The sequence below is a fragment of the Taeniopygia guttata genome, chromosome 4 (genome assembly GCF_048771995.1).
Source record: "Taeniopygia guttata chromosome 4, bTaeGut7.mat, whole genome shotgun sequence".
Classification (NCBI taxonomy): Eukaryota; Metazoa; Chordata; class Aves; order Passeriformes; family Estrildidae; genus Taeniopygia; species Taeniopygia guttata.
The window spans coordinates 10451714-10469814 of NC_133028.1; the positions used below are offsets into that span (position 1 = coordinate 10451714).

An 18101-nucleotide genomic window follows, 5' to 3' on the forward strand; every position below is an offset into this window, starting at 1 on the left:
AATCAGTCTGCAAAACAACATAGCATTAGAAAATCAGTATGTTATTTCTGATCCAACAAATGAAAGCTGATATCTGCCTAACTGTTAAATTGATAGACATGTTTTCATAAACAGCAGCATACTTTCATGAAAGGTCCCTAGCTGATGTAAAAAAATAGTAATACCCCATTCTGTAGCCAAAAGCTGTTTAGGTAAGAAAGGAAATTCCCTATGTATTGGCTTTTATAATTCCTCAGAGGAGATCCAGGAACATCCATCTCTTCTTGACAAGTGACAGTATAGAGAAAAATTATCACTAAGCATATTTTGATTGCCACAGAAATCAGAAAACACTCTCTGGCAGACTTGATAGAGAACAAAATCCTAAAAGCAAAAGATTTCATGTGAAAATTCTCTTTCCCAGCAGGACTCTGTACCATGAAAATCAGCAGTTGTAATGTCTCAAGCAGTTATTTTCAGATCATATGGAGTACTAAGTGATCTCAGAGATAACCAGGAACAACATATGCACTGATTTAATATGAAATATTTTAATTGTTCTGAGAAAAGGAGTAGGATGCCGATGTCACAGGCTGATTAAATATAGCCTTTACATTGAACAGGAGTACATTCATGCTTAGATAAAGTAAGAGCTGCATGGCAGATTACCAAATTGGGAAAAGCAGTTGGGCTCATATCTCCCCCTGCATTGCCACGTCCTGTACATTCACACCCAGCTCTCCCTGCAGCCAGCACCTCCTCCAGCGTTCATTAGGTCTTGTAACGTGTTCCTCACTTGTCTGCTCACTTAGTCAGTCCCAGCAGGGGAAATATTTGCAGTAGGGTGTCTTCTATAATAATCTAGATAGTATTTAGAGTCTGCAGACCACTTTTTCCCTCTGCTGCAGAAGTTCAGTTGTGCGTGGGTGGAATTCATCTTACCCAAATATAGTCCACAGAGAAAGAAATAAGCACTGCTGGGCAAGAATTTTCTGCTCTATTTTAGGCGCTGACCTCAGGATGAGATTTCTGTCACCAAGCACCTATTTCTCTTCTCTGACAGTGCAGTGAGCCTGTGATGACTCACTCAGATGTAGGAGTCTACAGCTGGTCTGGTGAATGCTGCCAGGAGTCTCTTGAAGGCAAGGGCAAGACCTTGGACTGGAGGTAAACTCTTACGAAAAGCAAATGCAAACATCAGATGTGAGTAGCAGGGCAGACTGCTGAGGAGATAAAGTACATCAGGACTGAGGAATGCACTTGACTGATGGTGGTGGATTTTAAAACAGCCCTGCTACAAATGTTCTGGGATTCAGAAATACCTGAGCTTTTACCTGCTACATTTAATCTTGTTCTGGTATGCTTTTGTCTGAGTTTTGGTTACACACTGCCAAGTCGAAAGTTTGATGTTTCAGTGATTACAAAGGCCTTGCTTAAATTTGATAGCTGCAATAAAGACAAAATTCATTAATTTAAAAGACAATAGCTATTCCTAAATAACAGCTTACATAGGTGAGAGATAGATGGAAGAGCACATCACTAAACATCAGCAACATAGGAGGTGGACACTTTACCTGCCTGGTAAATTTATCTGATTGAGACTTCTCCCAGCATCTCATTTGTAATAATGTATTAATGCCTCTAAAAAACCCCTTTTTTTAATGTATATTGGAAAACAAATAACTACACATTTTAGTTTATTTATCAAAGTATTATATTAAAACACATGAATGCACTTATGCCAATATAATTATTTGGGTTTGAGGGTTTTTTTTTTTTGGGGGGGGGTGGGGGGAGGAGTGCGTCTGGGTTTCCATTCATTTGTGTTTGTTTCGATATTAAAAAATCTTTAAACTTCCATTGTATAAAATGACAAAAACAGCTGTCTTTCATGACTGTCAATTCTTCCAAAATGTTTTTATGTAGACTGTGGCATTCTCAGCACTCATCAAGGATGTCACCAGTGCCAGCAGCCAGAGCTGACTGAAAACAAGCCATTCAAATGAGAAGTTTCTGACACAGGTAAATAAAAAGTATCACAGGAATCCAACAACCAAGTAGAAACTCCAGAAGACCGTTGGCTAGGAAAAAGCTTTACGATTATTATCCAAAACCAAACAATAATGAAAAGCCTAGTATTCCTGAGAGAAAAAAAAATTCTTGAACTGTCCATTCTTTGAGAATAAGGGTGAATGTATACCTTGAATGGTAACATACACAATCTACATTACAGCTACATGGAATAAAAGACATTTCACACAAATTCAGAATCATGTTCTATCATTAAAATCTCACTTCATGTTTTCACTTCTGAAAACATTTAAGAGTTTCTTTAGAAGAAAGTTGGAAATCTTTGTGTAGATACTGTGTAACTTGGCCTTATTCCAAGGCAAAAAACTCTTACATTTTGGAAAGCAGAAGCTGCAATCACAGAGCGAGATTCCTCTTCCTCCAAAACTTCATTGCCATCTCTATAAAACTTGAGAAATGGCACAGCATAAGGTAAAAAGATGAAGTCTGAAATCAAACACAGTAAAGTATTAAAAGTTATATTGAATAGTCAGTTGAATAGCTTAAAAGTTTGCATCATTGTACACTCACCCATGAGCACCAATTGATGTGTCAGTACTATTAGAGGCAGATCTATTTCCTTTTATTTGGATCACGTCACTTCTCCAACTGCACAACATGAGCAGCATTCTAAAATCAGTGAGCATTGCACTTGCTTTGTAGCAGAAGAATTTGGCCTCATTTTTAAAGAGATTTCTAAGGGCTTCTTCAGCTGCAGAAATTGGCCCACTTTCCTCATAGTCAAAATATCTGACAGAGCCAAATTTTTTTGCCATAACCACAATACAGGTTGTAAGATATTTTTGCAAAGATTCAACTTTATTTCCCCAATTATACATTTGGTGGGAGCTTGGCACTCCAACTCAGTTCTTGAAGCCTTAAGATTTTTACAGCTACTTATTTCAAACTGGACTATATTCTCAGAAATTTTGGGGATAACCTACAATCAATTGATTTGATTTGCAGAGTTTTGAATAAAGCATTGGATTCATTTTTGAGCAGAGCTGCATTGAGCGCTCATTGCACAAGCACAACCACGATTGTGCATTCAGGTACATTTATCCACCTATGGATGTCTGTAACTGAGCTTTCTTCAACACTTTCTTCAACACATAAGGAATATTGGATTTTAATGCTTTAAGACTTGTTTCATGCTACTTTCTTCGATGCTTTTATTCACATTAAAAAATGGAGTAGATGAAACCTTGTAGTAAAAAATTCTCTTTTGACTGCTAAGAATCAATGAGTGAGTAGGGGGAAAAACACAGTTCTGCAGTATAGAACAAATTCATGAATCCTTTACTTGTTTAAATCTATGCACAGTTTTGTGCATTTATTTCACAAGCAAAGTGTCACCACTTTAAAATCACAAATTTGCTCTCCTGTCTCTGTGTGTGTTTTCCAAAATGAAGTGTTCCCTGGTCTTCAGCATACATGACCATTTGAAAATGGCATTTTCTGTGAATTTCTTTCTTTTTATTCCGTATTTTACTGGCAGTTATAATGCTCATAACTGGCAGTTATAATGTTCATTATTGCATTCTGTTTAAGGGGAAAGAAAAAGAAAAAAGGAGATGTAAAAGAGAATAAGGGGTAAGAGAGAAGGATGAAGGAAGAAAGAAGTAAGAAGGAAAAATAAGAAAGAGAAGGGGGAAAAAACTATTTGCATGAAGAACTATTAAGATTTGAATGTAGCTGCATTTTCATCTCTTACAAGAAGAAAAACCAATTCTATACATGACTTGTATAGAATAGCACTCCAAGCATAGCACTCCAAGGCATGGAGTTGAATATTGATGTCACAATATTTTCCCTTAGAAAATTGAATTGAATGAATTTGGCACAATGCAATATTGCAACATTCATTTCTAGTCATCTTTCGTATTTTTGCTTAGCTGAAAAGAGAAAATTATTCTGTGGAGCTGAATCCAAATACAAGACAAATGTATTTATTGCACTTGCTTTATAGATGTACAGGTAAATTACTTTGAATGCCCATGTAACAGAAAGTGATTTGTTTAAGTGGAAAAGCTTTTGCGTTTATTCTGTGAGACATGAAAATGTATCACTGAACACATGATTATGCTGAAGCAAGAGGGATTTGAAGCACAGAAACATGCCACATCTCCTGAACAGGCAGGGTTCTTTGATGTATTTGCAAACACAGTATTTCAGAGGTGTGTCAAGTCCTAATTCACATTTTTTTTAATAATACTGCCCAAGAAGCAGCACTTTTAAAGAAGCTTTTAGCCAGAAGTGAAGCCTCATTGACAGAAAAACAGAAAGCAGCTCTGTGTTTTCATCAAGAGCTATCTTGAAAGTCCCCCAGCTCTCATAAACAGAAATATCTGTAATCATGATCTGACCCCACTGGCTCCATGAGCTCACAGTGGGCAGTAGAGCAGGGCAGGGGACTCAGCCCCACTCTCAGCCACCCACAGCTCCAGCAGCCACGACCCTGTCAGCAAAGACTCACACCAGGGAAGCTGCCTTGTAGAGAATAGTATTATTTAGTCCAGTATAGTGCAATTCTAGCACAGCTTTATTGCTTTCAGGACTCAAAATCCTATCTTTGCATGCTAGTTTGCTTTAAACTCACTTGCACATCTCAGTGATTAGTCTAGACACATTCTCTGGGTTTTAGAAACCACAACTTAGAAAATATCAACATTTGCACAAACACTTAGACACACAAGTGCACTTTAAATCCAGCTCTGAGACTTTTGCCAAGGGCTTGTGTCAGCTGGTTCAGCTCCATACCAGCAGAAGTGTTAACTCACTCCTCTGGGGGTGTGCATCAGCTGCCTACAGGTCAGAGTGGTGCCATTCCCAGGAGACACCCAGAGCGCTGCAGGCTGTGTACCAGCCTCCTTTCTCAAGCAGAAATCAATGCCAGTGATAATACATTACATTAATAAAGATAATGCCCAGAGACATCATTCAAAATCAAATCATTAGAAATTATATTGATTTCTTTCTGAAAGACAATAAACCTGAGAAAGAGCTTGTAAACTCTACACTGTAACACTATTTTCTACCATATTCAAGAGGTTAATACAAATAATGTTTGCTATTATAGTGTCTGTATCAGAACATGATAGACCTGGAAATAACTCTTTTCTGATGAAAGGGAGAAATTAGGGATTTTGGGGTTTTTTAGTGATTCTGGGAAAATTATTTCTGTGTTGTAGATTTAAACAGATTAAGAGCTAGCAGTGCAGCAAACCCAAATATAGATTAATATTGAAAACCGTTTCTAGTTCTAAAGCTAACCCAGTTAAAAATTACTTGAGTTTTATGGCCAGAATTTTTTTGTTTGCTCTGCTGGCCATGGGGGAAGCTTCTGGCAGCTTCTCACAAAAGCCACCCCTGCATCTCCCCTGCTACCAAAACCTGGCCATAAAAACCCAAAATAACCCAGAAGCTACTTGATTTCCTTCTCGTGACAAATAAGCAGACAGAAACAGGGAAATATTCAACAAACACAGTCTTCAAAAGAAGATGAAAGGACCTGGTTCATCACTCTGTGAGACTGGAAAGCTAATGCCCAACTTTCTGGTTCTCTATCTTGTTTAGTCATCCCTGTAATCAAGTGACTACAACTATTAACCTTAGTAATAAAAAGGACAGTGTTTAAGCTTGAATAAGATAGTTAAAAAAAAAAAAAAAGAAAAAAAAACAAAAACCAAAACCAAAAACCAACCAAAAAAAAACCCCAGAAAATATTAAGGTAGAGTTCAAGTTGTCTCTGTGAGCTGGGATTGCAATAGATGAACTCCCGATTTATTTGCTGCCTAAATTATGCCACATTTCTCTAAATAGCATTTTCTGGCTCAGACTGACCCAGAGGCACTCACTCTGACATGCATCAAGAACTGAGTGGTGCAATCTCAGGCAGTTCACAAGTATTGCTTTTGAGAATTATGGGGGACAGGTGAAAACAGAAACCTTGGAAAGAGGATGCTGCATATCCATTTTTTTAAAGTGGGTGGAGTAGGAAGGCAGAAATGCCAGAACATTAACCTTGTCAGGCTAGCTCTAACACTCAAAATACTGCAACAAAAAACAATTTTACAAGCCTCTACAAAGCCACCAACAGCAGCATGAATATCTAAAGTCAATTGACATCAAACAATGCATTTTATGCAAAAATAGATCCAAAACACTTAAAATAAATAGATGTCATATGCTGTATTTTTACCTTAAAGACCATAAAAACGTACTAATTTGACTTTTTGTGTGAATCAGCTTGAGGAATGTCCTGTAGATTAGGGGTCCTAGGCTCAGTTTCCTAAGCTAGTACTGCCATTAATAGCAAAAAGTGCCTGACTGCTCTCCTGAGCAGCATGTGGGTAAATAGGAGCCATTTTGCTGTCTAACAGTAAAGGTTTTGAAGTAGTTTGAATACTCTCCTAGAGGTTTTTTTCCTAAATGACTGCTGTAGCTGAAATTGTTAGAAGCTATATATGATTGCCTGAAAACCTAATGCCAAGAGTGATCAGTGTTCACTGACAAACTAGAAGGATGTCCTGTGGCCTCCTGCAAAAATCTGTCTGGCACTCCTCAGCATTTCCATTAATGACTCATAAAAGACCTGTATACAATCTGAAGTTTAATGTGAGTTTCAAGCTCTACAGGTGTAGAATTAAAATTCATCAGATGGAGTCTGAAATAAATAGGATGCACTTCGGCAAGGACAGGTGAAAAGGTAGGAATAGTCAGCTGCACAAATAGAAGACAGAAAACCACTGGATGAAATTAAGTTTTGGAGAAAAGGTTCAGATCTGCAAATTGAAGGGTTTGCAGTGTCACACACCTGCACTGTTTCTACCTTCCTCCTTCTGACATTTAGAAGCAGGTGGGTTTTATGCAAGATGTGAAGCAATCTCACCTTCCCTCCAGCTTTGGCATGGTCTCAGAGGTAATCCTGCCTCTCATCCAGAATATGATAATTAGAGAAAGGTGGGAACACTGGAATACAAATCAGAGAGTGACAAGAATAGAGCCTAAGGAAAAAGGCTTCTCAGGGGCAGTTGAAAGAAATGCAGTTGTTTAGGCTAGAGAACGTTTAAAGGAAACAACAATTGTGGGATGCATAAAAGGCTCTTGCAATTACTTTGAGAGCATTTCCCAGTGAGGGACACATCTTCCAGGACTCTGTAACACACTGTTTCTGGTAAGCAAAACAAATATTCACCTAATAGAGGCCTGATTTTGGGTACTCCTCATCCTAAATGCCTAAGCAGTGTTTCTCATTATGGGTCACATTGAAAAGTGATGTACAGTTACAAAATGAAAGTGTATGTGCTCAGTTACAGGCAAGTAACCAAACAGGCTGGTGAAAAGCATATTTTTCCCGTGGAATGCTGTATATGGAAAACATCTTTGCCTCAAAACATGATTCACATACTATAAGAGGATACATAGCAAACTCTTCAAGGTAGGTGATGTAGCAGTGTAGTCAACTGATAGCAGAAGTTGTCTTTGTAGGCCTCCAATCCATTCCAGCTGTATACTTACTAAACCATATCAAATTAAAACTGAAAGGGGAAGAGAAGGAGAATGAAATATGTGGCAAAAATTCAACTACCAGGTGAAGTGGCTTAGACTGTGACCCACCAGCCTTTTCCTGGCAGAGAAGCTCCAGGGCAAATGCTTTCCCTCAACACCTCTGTCTGTCCAGCTGTGCAGCCCTCTCACCTCCATTAACTTTAGCAGGCTTTTAAACACCTCATTCAGGCAGAGACACCAACTTGTCAGTGCTTTATTTAGCTGGGGTTCTGAAATCTGCCCTGAGTGCTTGCAGTTATTTTCATGGTCCACCCATGTGTTCTTGATATTTTCTTGAGCTTACTTTCTCAATATTTTATCTTGATCCATTTGCATCTCTTCCCCTTTCATGCGTACAGGCTTTCATATGGACAGCCAACAGGTACTCCTTGCTGGTGCTTTGTGAGATGCTGGACAAGAGACCCTTGATATCCCCCAGAAAGGAGCTGAATTACTTAAAAGAGATCTTAGATAAATGAACACAGACATCCTTTGCTGGAGAACTGGTGAATGTGTATATTTTAAGAGCATGTTTTCTGTTGCTGGGGATGAAGGTGGTGAGGATGAAGGTGAGTCTGCCCAACAGCTGCATCTCTGTCTCTCCACGTCTGTGGAGAGGGAACATCTTGTCACAATTGCACGGTAAAGAGCATCGTGTCTCCATCCTGAGTTGTCTGCACTCTGCTAAGATGTCTCCTGCCTTCACATTCAATTCATTTTTTGTAATTGAGCAGCTTTTGTTTGTGCTTCCTCTTGCCGAAGCATCAGACAGAATAGCTTTGCCTTCCATCTTTTGTAAAGAAAGCACTTGTGGTTTTGTAGATGATGTAGGCTTCTGGGGGGGGAAGATTAAAATTTTCCAGCAAAACAAAGAAGAACCTCTGACTGAAGCATTTAAATTCCAAGTGTTGAGAGAGGGAACAAAATGTAAGCAGAAAAGAAAATGCTTTCGCATTCTGGGTGCATTTTTCTGCAAACACTCCTCATAACCCTGGGCTTGAATGGCAGCTGAGTAGCAGTGCTGCTTGCAGCAGTGTTTATTACCAGAGGCAAAAGCTTTTACTATAGCTCTCCTTTTAACTTTTGCAAAAAACATTGTCAGTCATGGTGAAGACATTGACAAGCATCAGAGAATGTGTAGAATGTAAATATTTGTGTTGTGGCTGTAAAACAGACAAACTAAAAAGGCTTAACTTCTCTGAAGTTCTTGGGGAGTGAACCTCAGAGCTGTGAACCCACTGGATGAGCTGCTCCCCAAAATGTCTGTGTAGGCAGCTTCTTTCTTCAGCAGAAGAGTATTAATCATAATGAAAGCTGCTTATATTATTACAAGCTGATTATTACATTGCAGGCAATAAGAGGTGTACTATCACAAAACTGTACACACATACAAAGATCAGCAATTTCCCCCATTTCTTACATCACTTCCTAAAAAATCCACCTGCAGAAAGGCTCTTGTCTCGCAATCTTTCAGACAGGAGTCTGTCCACACAGAGGTCTTCTACAAGAAAACACAAACAGAAATAAATGTTCTTGACAAATGACCTTAAAGAATCTGGCATCTATGCTGTGACCTAGCAAATCCATGCAAAAGCACCTGTCAGACGTTTGAGGGGGAAGGGTTAGCATATCTGATAAACACATGGTAGAAGTGTGGTTTCCTCAAAGGCTGGCTAGCAATTTTTAATAGGACCTATTGCCCTCTACATGAAGGTTGGCCTTGATGATCTTGGAAGTCTTTTAGGACTGTAATGAGTCTATGATTCTATGAATATGCATTAAATCATTTGCATTTTTAGCAGGAACACGCTGGTTTGATTCAGCCTTGCAAGGTAAGGTTGCCCTTCCACCACCTTGCTTGCACTACCTGTGGCAGAGCCTAAAAGATGCATTTCACAGGACTGACAGGCTCCCCACCATGCAGCCAGATGTCTAACAGTCCTGGAAGTCTGGTCTTGACTGGTATTTGCAGAAATTCACCTTCCATAAATTTGCCTTCCAAGTGTTTTGTGCTCAGAATCACTGGGACACCCTCTTCATATTGCAGTCAAGTTCAAGGGTTATGCTTGATATTCGAATCCAGACCCATATAACTTTCAAAAAGAATATTCCAGTGCAGACAAAAGCTGTCTTCATGGCAAGAGGAATCACACTGGGGATCCTGTGGTTTCAGACCTGTCCAACTTCTCAGGGCTGTTGCCTGTTAAAGGGCAGCTGAGAACAAGTGCATACAAGACCTGTTTGCTTCAGGAGGTACTAGAATCTCCCCCACAGAAGATTTCCTATGGATAGGGTAGATTTGTTACAAATGTTATAGGAAGAGCTGAGCTTGCTGCAAGACAGGGCAGAGACTACCTGACCTCTGCAAGTTCCCCTGAGCCATGCTGATTTTTTTCCAGGACACTGGACAGAGCATGTCTAGTTCAATTTCAGATTTCTGGATGCTGGTTACATCCTCTGCATTTGAAGCTCTTGATATCCAGACAGATTTTAAGCACATGTTTTCCGAAGCAAACTTGCAGAAAAGGGTGGACAGATTAAATAAGCATTTTGCAGAGGAAAAGCTTTGTGCAACTCTTCAGGAAATCCTTGCATTAGCAGTGGAATAAACCTGTTCTGATTGCCAGGTACTGACAAATGGGAAAAGTGCAAACAATTTAAGTAGAAAGGCAGAGATGAGAAGGGAGAGAGGCCACAGGGTCAGCTGCCTCAAAAATGCATTATCATGTGTCCTGCCACTTAGAGCAGGTCTGAAGAGGTTGAAGTACTCAGGTCTTTCACCCTAAATATTTGTGTCTGAGAATCAGCTCAATGATCAAAATCAGATCTCATTTAAATGATGCAAAACTGAAAAATGTATCCCTCCTGAAGATGTAGCCTGCAGTGTACTCACAGAGCTGACAAATGAGGAAAATGCCAAAGATGCTGCCTACATGGCCCCCCAAGACCAGCTTCCCATTCCATTGTTACTTCAGCCCTTTCTGTGGTCCCTCAGAAGCCAGTTGAGAGTAAAACATTTGCTGGATAAAGAAATTTATCCACCCAGTCTGCCACCTTTCCTATCTGCCACCTCTTCCTCGTACTAACAAGAAATGAGCAGAAGTAAGAGACCTCATCCCAAGCCAGGTGGGCATGGGTTTATGTGATGGGATGTTCATGTTTGCAGTGAAATGCTTGCAGTTTGGTCTGACAAGAGTCCCAGTGATCTCAGTGGAGAAGCAGGAACCTCTCCAGTGAAGGCCTTAAATATTTAGCTGCAATTGAACCATTAACTTTATTGTAAAAAATTTCCTCATTTGGTGTTAGAAGTTACTTTACTGTTATATATAGAAAGCCATACTTCCTCCCTCAGCTAATTTTTAAAAGCATACCAATTTTTCACCCTTAGGGCCCAGTTCTGATTACCTGCAAGCTGATGGTACACATTTGTGTGACAACACTGGCTCTAACAGCAACAACCCTCTATTCATGGTGGCACAAGCAAGATAGGAATCTGGCTCTCAAAGCTCTATTTAAACTTGACCTGGATGATTCATACCTTTGAGATCTCAAAATGAGATTACTGCAAAGTGCTTTATAGTGGGCTGCCAAAAGGGCTAATCCATTCCCTGAAGCTAATGCACAGTACAGCACCTTGATTGTTATCAGAGGTGGGCAGAGAGGGATCTGCCTACTCACTACTTGTCTGTCAGCATTTTCTGCTTTTTAGTGCTTAGAAAAGGTCTACAGTTCTGCTTTTAGCTTTTAAAGCTATTAACAGGCTGGAAATTGATGTTGCCAAGGACATCTGTAAATGTGCCTTGGGGATGTATAAATAGTTTATTGTATTGAATTGTTCCCCTTTTTGTTAGCCACAGGAATCCTATCAGACTGACGAGGGTAATTTCCAGTGATGCCTCTCAAACCGAACATGAAAACAAGATGGTGACTCTGCCATACCTTTCCCCTGGACCCTCTATGAGATCAGATGCCCTCCATGAGTCTTTCATGATCAGATTTAAATGAATTTGAATTTGGATATTCCCTTATGAAGTTTCTTCTTTTGCTACAAAAATTGAAACAATTTCTGTCATAGTAATGTTCTTCTCACATGTAGGTTTTTTTCTGATACATGAGGATCAAAACAAGCTCACACAGCTTTGCATTGTATCTACAGGCTTTGCAGTGTGCCCCACAGGAGCAGCAAGTGCAGCAGAGATGTACTTCTATCTGTCATACAATTTGCTCAGAAATCCTTTCCTGTGCCTCCTGGTGTGCAGCATTCAGCCTTTGTATGCCCGTGCAATGGCATAAGGCTTGCTGCAGCTGTAAAAGCACTGGGAAACATACAGGAAGAAAAGATAAGTATGTGCTGCAATACAGAAGACCAGAAAACAGTGCTGAAGGTAGGTAGAGATTTGCAGACTATTGTAGTGCACTGAATTTCCCCTCCCTGCACACATGATGACTCTCTGGGAAGCTCAAATTAGTATGCATTTTATCAGCCCATATTCTTTAATAATGTCTCTTTTAATAGGAACAGCTGGATCCAAGGCAATCCCATCAATCAACACGAACAGCTGTGGCTATGATATTTACTCTTCTGACTCTTTCCTGCACTTGCAGACCTCTTGCCTGTAGAATTACACACTAGCTTTAGGCTTCCAAATTTGAAATGTTTGACAGCAGGAGATTGGTGAGATTTGCTATCATTAGAAGGATCTAGGAGCAGTCACAGGTGACAAGTCTTGGACATGTCTTCACTTCTGCCTCACTGAAGGGAGGCAATACACTGACACCCCTTAAGTAGTGGCTCTGATCCTTACACAGACTGGCAGTCTGCTCATAGAGGTTGACAATTTCAAAAGTTAATGGTTACATTAGCCCTTGGTGGGAAATATTGTCAGTGACTGTAATATTCCCATGACCAAGCTCAGAAAAGAACCCACCTACTTTTATCTCCATTTCATAAATGCCTGAATTTAGAGACCTGCTGTCATATCAGTGATAATGTCAAGCATGCAAACTTCCCTTTCTTCCACATCCATTGCTGTGCTTTCTGCTTCAGTGCTCAATTTGTTGCATTTCGTGGGCAAAGTACAAATCCTAAATTATTTTGATCATAATCTCCACACTTCTAGCTAGTTTTTAATCACAGAATACCTTGTTCCTGTTATGAAAGAAGGATATTATAGCACAAACTTTGGAAGCCAGTAAATAAAGCCACACAATTTTCTTCCTTAGAAACCTTCCATGTGTATGTTTTGTTCAAAAAGTAATTAAAAGGATTCTATTTGTTTATTTGTTTACAGTAACATGTTTTGCATCATGCAACAGTCTTAAAAGAAACAATTTGTTGCTGCTGCCTATTTGGCATTGATCAGGCCACATCTGGCAGTCTGTGTCCAGCTCTGGGCTCCCAGGCCAGGAGGAAGCTGCACAAACCTGAGCAGCAGCCTGGGGCTGGAGTGCAGAGTGTGAGACGGGGCTGGGGCAGCTCCCCCTGCTCAGCATGGCCAGCAGCAGCCCTGGCTGCTGGGCTCAGCTAGCCAAAAAGGAGATTAGGAGAAGACAGAGCCAGGCTCTTCCCAAGATGCATAACAGAAGGACATGAGGCAACTGTGAAAATGTGCAAAAAAAAAAAAAAAAAACCAGGGAAACTCCAGCTAGATGCTTGGAGAGAAAACTTAGAAGAAGGAGATAAATTGTGAAAACAAGCAGTGAGACTGTAGAATATCCAGCCTTGGAAATGCTCAAAACTCAGCTATATGAAACCAGTAACTCACTGGTCTCTGAAGCTAGGCTTCTGCTCTGAGAAGGGTGTTGGAGTAGACAACTACTCAGGTCAAATTATTGTGTGATTTGTGTGATTCTGTGCATCTGACCATTTTGCTTTGAGTGCTCTTTGAAATCACCATTTAGGGGGGGGAAAAAAGCAAGGAGAAACATAGGTCTTCCTTGTAGAAAGCAATCATCATTAATGAAGCCAGCCCCCTTCATGTAAGGAGCATGAAAGAGAGCTCAAAGGTACATTCATACTCAAGTACCCACCAAACCTTACTGAAAGTGGAAATGGGAAAAAAACCCAGCAGATTTTTAAAAGCAAACCTAAAAATCTGGTGATTCCATCAAGTCCAAGCAAAAATGTAAAAGAATTTGATCATAATTTTGATATCATAATTTTGCATTGTCATATCCTCAGATGAGCCTTAAGAGTAAGGAGGAATCATGTCTGAAAGTAAGGGTTGAGACAAAGAGATATCAACTCTGAATGTGTATAAGGGATTGTTGGAGGCCTGAGATTGTCTCCAAAATGTTATTTCTAAGCGTTTCAAAACTTTTTGGCCATACCACTTTGTTAACCTGCCCTTCCCTTCCTCTCCCACCTCTTATTGTGCATTTATCTATGGAAGCTGTTTCACAGGGTTGTGCCAGTGTCAATGTCTGTGAAATAGTGAGTGCACAACTCCCCAGGGAATTAATAACCTGCAGTAAGCTTTGACTGGAATAGCAGTGAGTTCAGGAGTCCCAGAAATAGCCAAGGTCTTCCTAAGAAATGAGAGACAAAGGAAAATACAACCTAGAAATAATATAGGCAAAATATAGGGTTGTGAAAAGTTCCACAGCATCTCAGAAGGATGTTTTTGTTTTCTACAGAAAAACATCTACAGATGCTTCCTTTGACATTCCTCCAAATGTTTTGAGCATTCACTATATAATAACTATTATTATGTATTATTATTACTGAAGGCCTGGATGGCATTCAGAGGTTTTAAAATAGCCATCTCTTACATAATGTTTTGCAGTTTCTCTCTCTTCATGTTTAAAATTTTGTCCAATGGAGTCTCAAACTCTCACAGAACAGAATGACCTGAGAGACCTTTGCATAAGCCCCTTGCATGGGTGGTTTTTCAACTGCTAACTTTCACACAAGTCACCATGAAAGGAGTTTAAAAATACCTGAATATGCAAAAAACGTTGACCTGAAACAAAGACAGGACCAAACTTTAGGCTAATAGATACCACTTCTCAGTTCTTCCCTAAATTTAGCTAACAAGGATTTTAACAGCAAGTGACCATTCAAAGACAACTTCCACAATTTTTTCATAGCCTCCATTGATGAAGAACACAGCAATGGACTCAGATCTGCTCTGCCCTGAAACAGCAACACACAATACACAGGATTTTTCAGAGTGCCACGTCTTCCAGGTACTGAGAAAATAGCACTACTGTAGTTTGTGATGACCCTAAACCACTTGGACTTTTTCCTATTCTTTCCCAATGGCTCTTGAAAGGATTTCTCAAAGTTTGTAGATGCCTTTTTTGCATCCCAGGTACACTTCTTACATATCCTCCCACTGTGAAGCTATTTATTTTTTCAGGCTCGGTGCTTTTCTGCCTGAAATTGCTCCACTTTCTGAAGAGGGATTTTCCTATTAAAAAGACTCTTTCATGCCAGGAAAAGGTTAAAGATTTACCATGCATCATCTGGGCTGTGGTAGCTTTAAATATGTAGTTTGGTTTAAACAGAGTAAAATCTCAACAGAGCTCATTGCCACTTCATATAACCCTTCTCTAATCATGGGTTAAGCACATGCAGGCAATTACTGATATCTCTTATCATCTGCCAGTCCTCAGAGAAAATATTCTTACCTGCTCATTGATTTATAAATTATAATTTGGACCACGTTATGCACTTGCCTTGCACTGGGGAGAAAGTCTGTACACTGAAATCATTGCAGCTGTTTAGGTGAGCAACAGCCTGCCAGCTTGAACAAGGGGCTCCTCACAGAGAGTCCTAATCCATCATAATCCATCCTTCAATTTGGTAACAAACAGTGGTTTTGAAGATCTCACTTGTATTGAAATTCAATGTGTTTCCATCTACTAGCCAAATTTGTACAGTTATACAAACACACTTGGTATCTAAAGAGCATTCATTGCTTGCATGTCACTGTCCTTGCACTTTAATATCCTAGAGATGACTTAGGGGCACCTGTCATTTTTCCTTGATTTAGGGATTTAGCAAAGACTTTAGTTTGTGGGCTTAAAATCCCTTCCAAAACCCCAGGTTTTATGTGCCTTGTATTTAAACCAACACCCTTGAACAGCAGATATTTACATCAATAGAGGTGAAGGTACCTTCTGTTTAATGACTACAGAAAGAGATTTAGGCTATACTTTTCTTTTATGTCCAGGGGACCATATCTTCAACATAGCTAGGCAGAGGTACCTGAAGCTGTGCTGAAATGTTTTTGAAATTGTCAGCCTGCTGGTTCTCCACTCCCACATATCCATGGACAAGAACTGGAGGAGTGTGAGATAAGTGCAAACACAGAATGCAGCTTCAGAGCCCAGATTTCCTTCTGCCAGTGGAGAAGCTACAATTATGCCTCTCTGATTAAAAGAAAGTCTGCAGCACTGATCAAGTTTGAGCAGCCTAATGACTTTGCCAGCACATGATGTTTGATAACAATCTCCAACAGGCCACTGATGATCCAAATTCCTCTTTTTGGAAGGGAGTGACAGACCCCCCTGTTCTAGCTGATTAACTTGTACATACCAGGCCATGATCCAACTGTTTCTCAGCCACCTGTGCAAGTGAAATGAAGCTCTGCTCTTGCAGTAACTTAGCTACTAATATTTTCAGGCTGATAAAAAGCAGACCACATCAACTAATGGCAATTTTTAAATAATCCATTTTATTTTCAAACCAACCTGCCCACCTTATATTGCATATAAGCCATGGCTGTATTTAAACCAACAATGAACAACTGCATCTCCTCCAGAGTTAGAATCTAATGACTCATAAGCAAAATAATGTTCTTATATTCCGACTGATGAAACTTAGGTCTTTATTTTAATTAGGAAACAACTGTGTCTTCATCTAGAGAACAGGTAAGTTCTAATAGATCTTAAGTTCATGTAAATGCTGGGTAATTTAAATAGAGTTTCTTCTGTGATTAATGTTTACATTTATAATATTATAGAAATGGCTGGGAGTCATACCTGTGCTAATAGCTACTAACACATGGACAAGAGTTCTCACCTTTCCAAACATCAGTAACAATTCCTATTTACCTTTGCATGGTTGTATGAGCAAAAGGCCATGAAAAAGTAATCCCACAGTGACTGTGAACTGACTCATTCAATCCCTGCATGGCTCAAACATATACAGAATATGTATACAGCAGTCCCCTTGCTGGTTTTGCTTCCTAAGCTTCAAGTTCATGTTCTGGAAATGTACTCACATCATATGAAAAAATCTGGAAAAAATCAGAAGTATGCATTGAAGTGCTAGTTTCATCCTTCATCTCTATAACCTTTTATATAGCAATAAAATGAAAGCAGTTCCATGCTGGCGACCCAAAGACTATGGGGCACTAAAGCCAATTAAATGGCAATCAAGCCTTCAAGTCACAAAGCAGGAATGCCAAAGGCTTTGAGCTGCTTCTAGGGAGAAAACATTCAGTAACTCTCTATTTATACAATTTGAAAAGTCATAAATATTTTCTCTAAGGAATTGACACAAACAAAACCTTAGCAATTCACAAAATATTCAAACAAACAACACGATTTAAAAAATCAGACAAAACCTAAATATTTATTAATTACACTGTTGAACCTCAAGTGCCAACAGCACATTTTATCTCCCTAAAGCGAATTCTGAAGTTAGCTAATCAATACTCAAGCAAACTACTGATTTGCTCCATAAATAGGAATGCACTCATATGCTTTGCAGTGTAGGGAAAAAGTGACATTTCCAGAAAATAAGTTCAAATACTACATCTCCTGGCAAGAAAAAGTTAGAAATTCTGCCAGCTGTATGCAGAGCATAACCTAGCATGACTTTGATTTCTAGAGGTTGTAGCAGACTGATATCTTTCCCTGCAACAGATTTAGCCAAACACAGTTTTATGCCAATTTTTCTGCTGAAGAAACTGGGAGGGGAAAAAATGCCAAGAACAAAAAAAAAAAAAAAAAAAAAAAAAAAAAAAAAAAAAAGCCAAAAACATACTCATTTGGGGGGAAAGAGAGGAAGTTTGAAAGAAATATTATTAAAGGGAAAGTTAAAATTTTAGATACAAATAAAATTAAAAATGTATTACCTCAGGGATTTTTTTTTCAATAAAAGATAAGTGTTAGAACTTTCATTCTGGACCTGAGTTTGTTACCTAACAGCTTAAACTTTTACATTTGGACAAAATGCAAAATGCCACCATTTAAATTTGATGTTATTTGAAAGCCTCACAGATGGAAGAAATTCCACAAAATATAAAGCAATTTGGAAACAAGAGCTGCTAGTTTACATCCCCAGATGAGCATTCAGGCAGACTCACCCAAACAATGATGCTCAGTTTAACCAAACTACCTGATGGGGAGAGATGCCCTTTCCACCTGAGAAAATACACCTCCACAAAGTATTTTAATCAGCTTTTTAAACAACAAAAAACCACAATGCAGGACTTCCTTTGTCAAAAAGAACCTTCCCCTGTTCTGGGAAGGCAACCCAGGAAGGAGGG

General features: G+C 39.4%; 2 long non-coding RNA genes across 3 annotated transcripts; one reads left to right on the forward strand and one right to left on the reverse strand.

Annotated features, from left to right (window-relative positions):
* The first annotated feature begins 1046 nt into the window (after nucleotides 1–1046).
* On the forward strand, nucleotides 1047–12879 carry LOC140683903 (uncharacterized). 2 transcript variants are annotated; one of them, XR_012055519.1, is made up of 4 exons: nucleotides 1047–1146; nucleotides 1906–2001; nucleotides 11756–11984; nucleotides 12116–12879. It is a non-coding gene; the product is annotated as an uncharacterized lncRNA (long non-coding RNA). The 2 variants fall into 2 exon arrangements; XR_012055520.1 differs by lacking the exons at nucleotides 1047–1146; nucleotides 1906–2001 and adding an exon at nucleotides 7985–8168.
* On the reverse strand, nucleotides 1142–2617 carry LOC140683904 (uncharacterized). The gene is made up of 3 exons (XR_012055521.1): nucleotides 2581–2617; nucleotides 2384–2496; nucleotides 1142–1425 (listed from the first exon to the last, which is right to left on the reverse strand). It is a non-coding gene; the product is annotated as an uncharacterized lncRNA (long non-coding RNA).
* Nucleotides 12880–18101: the final 5222 nt, after the last annotated feature.